Genomic DNA, 12,420 nt, shown 5'->3' with positions numbered 1-12,420 from the left:
TTGAAACATGGGCACTTGTACACGAAGGCAGATAACTAGCAAATGTGTATTCATTATTTACACGATTATTGATTTTACAGGAATTAGGCTGCTGCGCAAAAATTGACAATAAAATGAAAGCGGGAAAATAGATCTTGATGGAACTTTACATAGTTAGACCGAATAGTCGAGTGAAAGCTCTGTCACAAATATGAGGTCATTTCCAAACGTTCTTTAGCTTTTCAGTGACAGAAGTCACAGTGTGTGTCAATTTTGGCTATTATTTTTCGGGTACTTAAGCTGCCTCTCTCACGAGCTTAAGAGATCCGTCTTCAGAAACATTAATTAATGCTTCTCACGACGAATCTCTCCCCTAATGAACTATTTATTTATCACAGTTTGGCACAGTGTTATGATTGGGGTCCCAGCCGAGGTTCAGCAATGCCACCTAGATCGGCCGACGACAGGAACCATGCGGGTCCGACGAGCGGAAGCCACCGAAACTGCCGAGTCAGCGGCGATGATGGCCACCACGTGTTGCGGTGATCAATCACCTCGCCGTGTAGGAAAAGGTGGGTGTGCAGTGACCCGTTACGTATTGTGGCAGGAATACCAGGAAGTCTTCATATGTGTTGACGAAAGCAGAGGCACGCAGATTTTCGCCAAACAGAATTGTGCAGGCGACATTCCGAGAATTAAGTATTGTGGCCTTTGCCAGGGGCGGACTTCCCTGACTGTCTCTTGGTGCTGTATTTCCTCTGCCAGTGCCAGATTGCGATCGCCGCCAAGGAAGTTCACCAAGTGTGCAAAGCTCAAGTACAACTTCCGGCAGTGGGAGGCACCCAGAATGTTCGCCAGTGTCTTACTGATTGGACTGCCCGACATGAACTCCATATAGCTGTAAGAGGAAGGCTTGTATCCACCAGCAGATTTGTTCTTCTCTCTTGAGTTGTACATACTTCACTACAAAAAGTGTACATAAAAGGCGTCTTTTCTTCGACCCTCCTCAATCCCTGGCTGCTCCTGCCTCAATCCTGGACAGTCTGCGATGACTACTTGGCCCCCGAATTCAGATCACATCAACGGTTATATGTCTCTCATATCCTCAAGTTCGCGTTCACGTTTCTCCATATTGGATTGGCAGGATTGGCAGAAGCATGTGGTCGTTCCCATCGTACCCACTCCTGTTTGCAGTACGTGTATAACGTAACTTGGCTTCCGACAGCCGATGTGAAGGACGTGGCTCACTTTCCATCTTGACTGTTTATCTAAGACAATGCAACTGTATATATAGTGCACCATGCGACACACGTCACCATCACGGTTATTTTCTATTCAACTGCCAAACACGTACATACTTTACCCGAAGGTCAAGATGATGACCACGTACCTTAATTGGTGGACAATGGTCACTATGACAGCTCATGACTAGACACGGCACACTATATATATACTCTCTGTAATGCCCCTGAGGGTAAATAAATAAATATAGCACGGTATTGCTATGTTAGTACATAAAAGCTTAAATGAAAAAGCTTCACAGCTCCTCGGCATTTCCAGTTGTTGGCGTAGAGCGCGCTTTAAAATACAGTTGGGGAGGAGGGGGGGGGGGGGGGGGGGGGGTTCTACAGTCGTAATCCCACCTCCCATCTATCTTCAATGCAAAACAAGCAACGATTACGTCAACGTCTCTGCTTTTACTGTGACGCAGCATAAGGAATTACCTGTGATACAAGCCTCATCATAGGCGTTAATAACACGCTAGCACTAACACCTTTGCTCTTTTCTTATTTGGGCAGCAGCTTTCGATCTTGGCGTCTGCAGTCAGCGCCATCCGTTCAAGTAACTTTGCTTGCCTTCCGCGACCTCAGCAAAGTGCCGCGCCATGCGAGTCTTTATTGGAATGCGCAGGCCCGTACAAATTTATTCGCAGAAGTTTCAGGCTAAGTTCCCAATGCAGAAACGGCTGTAGCCAGGTTGTAGCTGTTTAATTTTAACGGCGATTTTAAATCGACGACCTGGAGCAACTTTCCGAATCGACCGGTAAATGAGCATTATTTCTTGGGAACGTGACTAGCACAAAAACCGGCATAAAAGGCGGACCCGCATATAATACGAGGTGTAATTTCGGGATAGCAAAAACGAAAAAAAAAAAAAATGTTTTTATCCGCGTATATGCGAGCGAAGAAAAATCAACAAAAGTATTTATTTGTATTACACATTTTGCGGTTACCTCATGAGGCGTGCGCGCTCCGCGCTTTCGCGTCCAACGCAACCCCGCACCAGGCGTCGAATAGCGACCCTGCATGTATACATGTGCCGGTGCTGGTTCGCTCCTCCCCTTCTTGCGCCGACAAGCTTCATCGGAGAATTTCACGCACCGTGAGGCGAAGAGCAGCTCACGTATCATTCACCTCGCAATCGCAAAAGCTACATGGCACCTTATTATTGTAAAACCGGTATCTTCCAGCTCGGACAGGACGGCAGCACACAAGCTGCCGGCCATCGTGCGCCGCGCTTGCCTGTTGGCGTCTAGCACCGCGCTCAGGCGCCCGGCGTGTGCGCCCAAGAAGTGTTCTCGGATTCGGAGATTCGGGGCTTTCGCGATCGTCGTCCGGTACGTGTATCGCATGCCAAGAGTCCCTTGCTAAATACATCTTTCTGTATAAAATTTTTTCGGTACCTCAAAACGCTTTCGGTATCCCGTATTTCTCAAAAGCGCGACCGACGCGCTCCTTGGCAATACTGGCCGCGAGGATCGTGGGGTCAGCGTGGTGAAACCGAAACCATCGAAAGAGTCAGCCGTCGCCACCGCTAGATAGCGCCTCTTCTCGCTGAATGTCCATCCGGAAGTTGATGCAGGCGCAATCACTGTTCCTGAAGCTCTGAGTTTTAGAGATAACAGAGGCCGGGTTATGGTGGCTAGAAGGGGGAGGTGGCGCCAGCGCCGGCGTATCCGCTGAGAAAGTGCGATCCTCTGGTTCAAGCGCTGCCGCGAAGGCCGCCGTGGCGCTGCGGTCAGCTTGGCGATTCAGTCACGCGATCGCGCGCGTGTGCAGGTTCGCGCGCGGTGTATGGGCGGTGCGGCAGCGTTCCTGTCTGTTCGCGGCTGCCAGCGTGATCTCTCGTTTATGACCAGATGTGTTGCGCTGCTGACATGTTAATGTGAGGGCCTAATTTCGCCGAACAGATGAACTCCAGCGAAAAAAAAAAAAAAATCACAGTACGTCCCTCCCAAGCAAAATTATCCAATTTTATGTTCTTACCAGGCAGCACTTCTATGTTAAGGCCCAGAACTGTAAGCGCAACGCTAAGCAGGGAAGAATGAAAGTGCTGAAACTTAGGAGGGTTCTCTAAGTTGCATGTTTATTCAAGGTCGAATGTAATATATATTTTTTTATTTAACGGGAAGTGATATCCTTGCCTCCCCATTTCTTAGTGCCAAGCGATGGATGCAGTGTTGATAATCAATGTTTAATGTTTTTTTTTTCTTTCCAATGCACAGAAGCATGTGTAAATGTACCTGTTATTTTTAATTACCCTGAATGTTATGATGTGCAGTACATTGCTATTACTACGATGTGCAATAAATTTTTGCTATGCTTCGTTTTGCTTGTTTGGATCCCCAATCACATTTTTTAGGAGTAATGCTGACGCTTCGTATCCTTGAAACTGAAGGAGGTGGAAAACATCGACCAAAGAACAGCCAACCTTTTTTCTTTCATTTATTACCCCTTTTAATTTTCTTCTTACATATTATTTTATGCCTTGGGGCAAACAACGTTGTGGAAAAAAAAATGCGACCGCACGGGGCCGAAACATCCTTCCATCCTCATTCTCTTGAAATAGTGCGTAGTTGGGCGAGTTGGTCAGACATATCTTCAAGGTATACTGCGCGCACACAAAACAAGGAGAAATGTACACAACAAGCGCAACAGCTGCGCTTGTTGTGTACCTTTCTCGTCTTTGTGTTTTGTGTGCGCAGTATACCTTGAAGACTCATTCTCTTGGTCTGTCTTCTACTTTCGACATGCACTATCTCGATCCGACGGGACTCATTCAAGACCTTTCAACTCCTGGAACTGAAAGGATAGATATGCCCGTATTCTACACACCAGAAGTATTGGAGTACCAGCCGATCGATTTTAATTGTTTTGTTTGTTGGGTTTCATGTGCCAAAATTACTCGGGCTATGAGAGACACCGTAGTGGAGGACTCCTAAATTTTGACCACCTGGAGTTCTTTAACTTGTACTACCATCGCACAGGACACGAGCGCCTTGCTTTTCGCATTCAGTGAAAAGCGGTCGCCGCGGCCGGGATGCGATCCCTCATCCTTGGGCACAACAGCCGAACGCCCTAACCACTGCACCACCACGGCTTAAAATTGAATTCTGTAAAACACGTTGTTGGGCTAGTTGGTGCATTGCATGAAGTAAGACTAACCGGCCAAGAAGACTCACACAGGAAAAATCGACACAGAAAGAAAGAGACTGGACTTTCTGTGTCGATTTTTCCTGTGTGCGTCTTCTTGGCCGGTTAGTCTTACTTCATGCAATTGAATTCTGTCAGCCGTAATCAGGTTCGATTCGAGTTTAATGAGCTAAACCATTACCTGCAACAACATCACTGAAAGGCCGACGCGTTGCACACACGGCGGGCATACGTATGTTCAAGTACCGTGGCTGAAGGCGAGCGGCGCGTACCATGCATCGCACTACGGCCAACAGCGCCACCTACACCCGGCTTGAAATGGAGGAGCGGCTTCCGTCCGCCGTTGGCGTCACCTCCCCCTTCTAGCCACCATAGCCGGGTGAATAAACTGGCGGTGGAAACCAGCAAAAAACGACTGGAAGATTAGTGACAAAAGCAGAGAAGTGACATAATGTTAGTAATGTAGGAACAAAAATTTAATAAATAGAATGATGGTTTAGTTAACCATTCTAAATCAATAATTAAGATATAGGGAGAAAAAATGAGCATGATAGCTACTGCTACCACCCCGTTTCAAAGGGGACGCTCCTATATTCCATCCATCCATCCACTCGAATCTGAAACATCGGTAAAGTAGTAGTTAAATCGTTAAATTACTAAATGAAATATACAGAGATAATAAAGTTGGGAGGTATGCAAAGGACGATAGGCAAGGATGTCCGCTATCATTGCTGTTCATGATTTATATGAATATGGAAAAGAGTCTGCAAGAAAACAACCTTGGTTTTAATCACGGATGCAGGAGAAACGCTTCCAGGACTAATGTCCGCAGACGGCATTGTTCTAACAGCCAATAGCCAGGAAGATTTACAAGCATATTGGTTAATAGATGTGAATACGGGGGAGATGCAGTCAGATTTACCTTCAGTGCAATTAAGTCGGATCTGATGATATTCAACAATTTCAATGATAAAAAGCTTACATTACAAGGCAGTGAGGTACCAAGACTGGCAGAATATAACTATCTCAGGGTGTGGATAAACGAAGGATAGGTATACATGGAAAAACATGAAAAGGCCACCAAGGAGAAGGGACAAGGGATGCAGCGATAATGTACTTAGCACAGGGCATTATGGGGGTAAAACAGATATGAAGTACTTAAAGGTATTTGGAAAGGAATGATGGTACCAGGGTACCAGGGCTTACCTTCGGGAACAGTTTTGTGCTTAAAGGGACACTGCAGCACTTTTTGCAAAAGTTGGGCTTTCAGCAGAAAGCCGTAGTTTTTCATGCTGCGAACTCGAATATCAGATTAAAATTAGGCAAAAGAAAGCAGAAATAGCCTTTTTTTTTTTCAGCAGAAATACGCAGCCCGCGCGACGGCACTCACCGCGGGCCGCGCCACCGGCCGGGATTGGCCAGACGTCGCGTGACGACAATCTGAGGACCGGGGATGTTGCCGATGCGGCTCCTTCGCTGCGCTGGGTTGATCGCAGCTCTCTGCGGCTTTGTGAATGTCAATTCGGCATGCCATTTCCACACGAATGAGCATCGGGATTTTTACCGCATGTATGCGTACCAGATATGCCCACAAACGATGCAGCACTTCCGTTGTGGGGAGCGTAGATTTGGCATGAAAACTTGCTTTGGTTACAGTGAGGCATTTTGAAAAGTAGTGTGTGTCATTATTAGCAGAAACTACATGGCCCTCAGCGAAACCTCGGCCCGCATATTCCTGGGAAGGAAGGGCAGCGAGCAATGCCCTAGCCGACTGCCTCCATCTCAGGCCTCCCGCCCCGCCCGAAAGGTCATTGTTGTGAAAAATGAACTCAAAGCTTGGTGTACCAAATCCTGCTTTGAATGCCAGTCGTGATACCTTGGGGAAACGAAGAATTTTATAGAAAAGGTGAAGCAGACACAGCTGCCACCCGACAAACGAACAATAAGCGAGGCGCGGTTTCGGAGCTCTGCAATGCATAAGAGGCATTGACGGGGCCATTGTGCTGGAGACCAAGTGAAATGCGCGCAGAATGCTGCTTGAGTCATACGACATTTAGCAGACGTTGAAAGCATTTCCTTTTTATCGTACTGTCACAATACACGTTTAGTGAATTGACGGCTGACGTATGTTGAAAGCCAAGCTGCAGCCCCGCGCACCCATACCTAAATGAAAAAACCCTGTTCCAAAATGTGTTTTCTTACAAGAGCTTCGTCGTTTTCATTTCCAACTTAATGTGCATCCCCAAACAAGACAGGACTATGTAAAATGACGAAGCAGCAACGGGTGCAAAATCGCAAGGCCATGTATGAACAACTTCGATGATTGAGTGCTTGGACGCACCGAAGGAAACCTCGCTCTTTGCGCTCCTTACCTGAATGCGCCTATACCCAGCTGAGCGGTACATCCATTATCTTCTAATAATGCTCCCGTAAGGGTTCCAAGAACATATCAGGCACGTGCCGTGTTGGAAAAGATCTCGCAGTCTTCATAGCCTAGCTTCGACACAGCAGTGGACTCTTCTTAATCATCTGCTAGTTCGCAAAACTCATCAGCGTGTGCTACCATGATGAGTTGTCCATGTTTAGCACAAAAGCCGTTGCGCGAAGCTTTTGCGCAAAAAAGAAACAAAACAAAAACTGTCACACGCGAATACCCATATGGCGATGCTGTCTGACCGTCCCATCATGAGATTGCAGTCTATGAACGGAACGCAGATGGCTGTCCCGACTGTTTTGTACAAGAAAACAGAAGGAACCGCGTCATGGTTCAGATGCCTTTTTGTCAAAGCCCTATAGAAATTTCATTAGGAACAAACTGCATGTAGTCACAGTTACGAAAATGCTTCGAGTAGAATGTTTCCTTTGGTCGGCTTGAATTTATCTTTCTTCTCAGCAACGCCGCATTGCGCCGCGAGCTTTAAATACAATGGAATATTACATCGTCGCGTCCACAGCTGTTCGTGCATCCGAACACATGCAGAGCAGTGTTGTATCAGAAGCACGACACTAAAAGTTGACGTGTTTTGTATGCCCGCAACGCACGCAAAACGAGGAACAGCGCGCACGCTGCAAACCCCTTCCGTTGTATCTGAATGCCTGTCTCCTCCCGATGACATCACGACGGACGGAGAAGCGGGGTTTCTCTCTCCGCTTTCCTCCTCTGTAGCAGTCGGGCGCGGAGCGGGAAATTTGAATTGCGCGCTTTCAGTCGACGACTGAGCAGGTGTTTTATGCATAATCGAAAAAAATAACTTCACAGGCATGGTCAACAAATAATCTACTTCAAAAGCCTATAGTATTGGTACATTTGAAAACCGCTGCAGTGTCTCATTAAGGGCAGAAATTCAGATGGGGTTAAAAATGAATAAAAGATCTCTGGGAAGGTTAACACATGGAGACAAACTGATCAGTACAGAGAGACATGGGCTGGGCGTCTTTTGAGGCACGAGAGGTTCGGAGCAAAATATTGTACCAAGAAAGTATGTAGGAAGGCAGGACGGAGAAATAAAGAACTTTAAACAATAGGTAAAGAACACAGAGGCTGAAAACTGGAATAATTCAGTGGAAAAGATGACCCTAGACATATATAGAAAATGAAAAACTCTGATTAAGAAGGAAACCTTCAACGGCAACTTAAGAGGCAGCGGCCTTCTCTTTGAAGCTATAATGAGGATGTCTTAGAGCCTGAAGCTACAGAAGGAAGTTTAATGAAGAAGATGAAACTTGTGCTTTTTGCGGTTAGATTCCCAGAAAAAAATTCACATCTTATACTAGAGTGCATCAGTATCCATCCAGATGTCAATGCGGACATTGTTCCTCTGGCCGAGGCCCTGGAGTTTAGAGGTAACAAAGGAAGTGTGAATGAATCGATGGTAGAGGTTAGCACGAGACATTTGGAAGATTGGTGAATAAATAGCAGGGAGGGGACGCGTGGAAGCTAAATCGAAATTAAACAAGGGTATTTAAAGATAACTTGTATCTAAAAGTAAAGTCGTTAATGTTGAAGAGTAATCTAAGGTAAAAAGCATAAAGAAGAAAGGTTGAGCATGGCGATGACCATCACCATGTTTCAAAGGGGACACTCTTAAAATTCATCTGTCCATCCAGCCTGATGCTGATAGCACTGATGAATAACAATGCCGGAACCAAGGATTTAGGCTGAAAATGGTTTTGGGCCCACATATAATACGAGACGGAATCTTACATAAAAAATCGGGGAAAAACCTTGTATTACAGGTGGTTTTTTTTTACCGTCGTGGTACAGTCGGAACGCAGGATCTGAATTCAAATCCGCCAGTAAACACGCTCTTCGGTTTAGCAGAGTGAGAACACTTGCTCTGAATTGCCCACTGAAGTACGACATAACAGGCTGGCTAAAGGTACGTCGGACGGATGTACCCGATACATTTTTCCATTACCTTCAGGTCCAATCAATATTCCTGAGCAAATGTAGCGCACTCAACAGCATGCCGAACTTCAAGAGAAACTTAGTGAGATCAAGGAAAGCATTTTGAATTCTTTTTTTATTTAATCTTTGCAGTAGATATGAATTAGCAGTGTAATATTTTGAGTGAAAGATAAATATGAAGTAGGAAAAACAACATGCCAGTGATGGGATCCAAACTCACAACCTCCAAATATTGAGTCCGGTGCACTTACCAACAGAGCTACAGTGACGGCCGCTTAACCTTCTACTTTTATGGGTATTTACGATGCTTGTAAACTAAGCTTGAGAGTGTTCACCAGCATCGCCCTCGTCCATGCGGCGGCAGATATGAAACCAGGGATTTCCCCAGAAACGGAAATTAAGGGAGATGTCTGAATTTCTAGTGGAAGGGCATGGATGGTAAAATAGGAATGGTAGTCTTTGTTACTTTAAGTGTGAAATGCTTTTAGCCCCCGCTGACGGCAGCCTTGAGGGGACGTCGAAATAAAACCGAGAGCCAACATCCGGGCACCGATTCTCCTTCATCCAGGCACTGATTAATCTTTATTTGGGCACTGAAATGCAAACATCCAGGCACTGAATGAGGTTTCACGAGATGAGTTTGGTCTCTCAGGCTTCCGCACCCTCCCCAAGGATGGCACCACGGTGCCATGCTGCCATGCTTCATGCTGCTGCTGGCTGTCGCAGCATCAGCAACATGAAGAGCATTCAAGCATTTGCAATCAAGTCCGTCACTGTGTTGTGTCGTCAGTTGATGGCGTTTCTCCCTTTAGCAGACGGCTGTATAAACGCTCGGAGAGCACTTCAATGCGTTGCTTCTTTTACGTTCTTCTCATACCGGAGTTTCTTCATGGCCATGTACACATCTGCATTATTCTGCATTTTGCTGCCACGATCGAAGAGCTAATTAAGCCAAGCAGTGGAGCCCGAGGAGAGGTAGGAAACATCTTGCAAAAGATCGCTTTGCAAGTTATAAGCCACGGCAGAAGACTGCCTGTCCCTGCCGACAACGCCATGATTATGTGGCCATTCACAAAGGTGACAAGGCCGCCATGGACAGCAACTGCCTACCTAAAGTTGCAGAATTGCAGGTGACTGCTTCGACATGATAAGAAAAACCTGCAAGAGAGGCCAAGCATCATCATCATCAGCCTGATTATACCCACTGCAGGGCGAAGGCCTCTCCCATATTTCTCCACTTCGCCCGGTTCTGAGGCCAAGTGTGCTGTTCTGTAAAAAGAAAAGCTTGTGGTATGGTGTGCTGTACACTAGAAACATTTCAAGATTATGAATAGCACCAACTTTACTTTACTTTCTTTACTTTCCTCACTCAATTCTACATCTCTGTAAAAGCTTTAGACTGCCTGGTCATCATGACTACATGTAGGCACATAGGCCTGTACAACCTTCATTTTATACTGCTTATTAAGCTAAGTACAATGCCTGCAACCCTCTCATTAATGCTATAGAATTCATCTATATTACCAGCTATATTTTTATTGACAAGGAAGCCTACTCCTAGTACTAGTCTCTCCAGTAAACCTCGATAACACAATACATGTCTGCCCTTCAGTGCAGTACTATATGCCTCATTTGGTGTTCTAACCTCACTAAGCCCTATAAGATCCCATTTCATGCCCTAGTTCTTCTAACAGCACAGATAAGCTATCCTCACTAGCTATGGTTCTAGCAATAAATGTTGCCAGGGCCTGTTTGCAAATGGCGGCCTGTCCAGAGCCAGAGATTCTTAGCACCCTTAGCACTGACACATAGATATAAATTTACGGCTGCTACACACAAGAATTTACTGAACATGTGCAAGCACAGGCCCTTTGCACGTCACATTTACTCAGCAACTAAATTGGCCCTAGCCCTGTTGCTTTGAAGTCAGGGCGACTGTGATATTTGCCATACTTTCTTCTAATATGGAAGTTGTGGTTTCTTCCACCACAAGCCAGCTATGGGTGATGCATCCGTTCATGTGCATGCTAGTCTTTCGGCGTTACAAAACAAAATTCCACATAGTGTATAAAAAAAAAAAAAATAGTGGCTTAGCTCTGGTTAACCCTAGTTGAATTGCAAAAGCAATGGCAGAAGCTTTTGCCTGCTACATTATTCCCCTATCATTCCCTATCCTTTAAAAGTATGACGCGAGAGTGTAAGCTACCAGCCCACATATAAAGTCACGCTTCAACCAAGCCGTATGGACGTGCCTGCGTGTTGTAGAGGTAACGAGAATGCAAACGGTTCTGGCAGGTTGATTCTGATATCACCCTCCCATATGAAAGGAGCAACCCAAGTTGGCAGCTCCTACCCATGGCATAGAGGTAACGTGAACTCAAATGTCATGACAGGCTGATTTTTTTGTGAGGAGACCGTAGCTACGCCTCTTCACGGCGCCTCTTCACTCGAGGTCTCGCTTTGGCTGTCGTAGTATTGCTTTCGCAATAAAAGAAAGTCACGGGTTCAAGGCTGCTGAACTGAATGTGGAGCGAAAGCTTTGGCTGCGGGCAACCAAGCACTGCATCGAACACAACCAGCGTTCCATTGAACGCATCAAATTTCACCGGCGTCTTATGTGGTGCTGGCAAAGGCGTTTATTTCATCTAAATAGGGGGCCACTTAAGCTCCGCCTTTAAGGGTATGATGCGATAGCGTAGGCTGCCAGCCCACATATAAAGCCCCGCTTTAACCAAACCGTATGAATGTGCCTTAGTGGCCTATAGGGGTAACGTGAATACCAGGGTCCTGGCAGGCTGATTCTGACATAACTGTCCCGTGTGAAACGAGAGATCTAAGTTGGCAGCTCCTGCCACGGTGCCACGCCGACGGCTTGAAAACCTACAGTAGTATAGCTTTCGCTACAGATGTTCATTACGAATTAAGGGGGTGCCTTCCAAAAAACAAGGGGGACTGTTCATCCCCCTAGGGTGTGTAGGGAATTCACTGCGTGCAACGTCCTGCATTACTGCGATAAAACATGGCTATATTACTTGCAGTAGTACAGGAGTTTCTATATCCGTGGTTGTACAGGACTGCAATAACTGCGGCAATCGGTCTGGATCCTATTTATAGCAATGAAAAAAGTGGTTGTTTGCCAATTGGAACATAGGGAAGAGGTTGCTATCAGAGTTGGCTGCGTCGACATCTCTGCCAGAATGCAGTGGAAAATGCTCCTCAAAGAAGGCCCTTCAGCCATTGGCAACGACTAATTGTCATAACAATAGCTGTTAATCCCGTTCCATGAATGCACCTGCCATTCACCTACGAAATTTCCGGAGTCCTCCACTACGGCATCTCTCATAGCTTGAGCCGCTTAGAAATGTTAAACCCAGTGGCGTCGTGAGGGGGGTGCGGGAGGTGCGGGAGGTGCAGTCCGCACCGGGTGCAGCGCTCAGAGGGGTTGCAGCTTGGCAGTGAGAGGGAGGAAGGGGCGGGGGGCGAAATGAATTATTGTGGAAAGATGCGAAAAGGCGCACATCGGTGCCACTGACTGGTAAGTGTGATCTTCTCGTAGAACGAATTATTCTGTTGTGAGTGGTTGAACACGCATGCCTTAGT

The sequence above is a fragment of the Amblyomma maculatum genome, chromosome 1 (assembly GCF_055883805.1).
Source record: "Amblyomma maculatum isolate TAMU_Amacu chromosome 1, ASM5588380v1, whole genome shotgun sequence".
NCBI lineage: Eukaryota > Metazoa > Arthropoda > Arachnida > Ixodida > Ixodidae > Amblyomma > Amblyomma maculatum.
The sequence above is the reverse complement of the archived record's forward strand: the minus strand, read 5'-3'. Positions refer to the sequence as shown.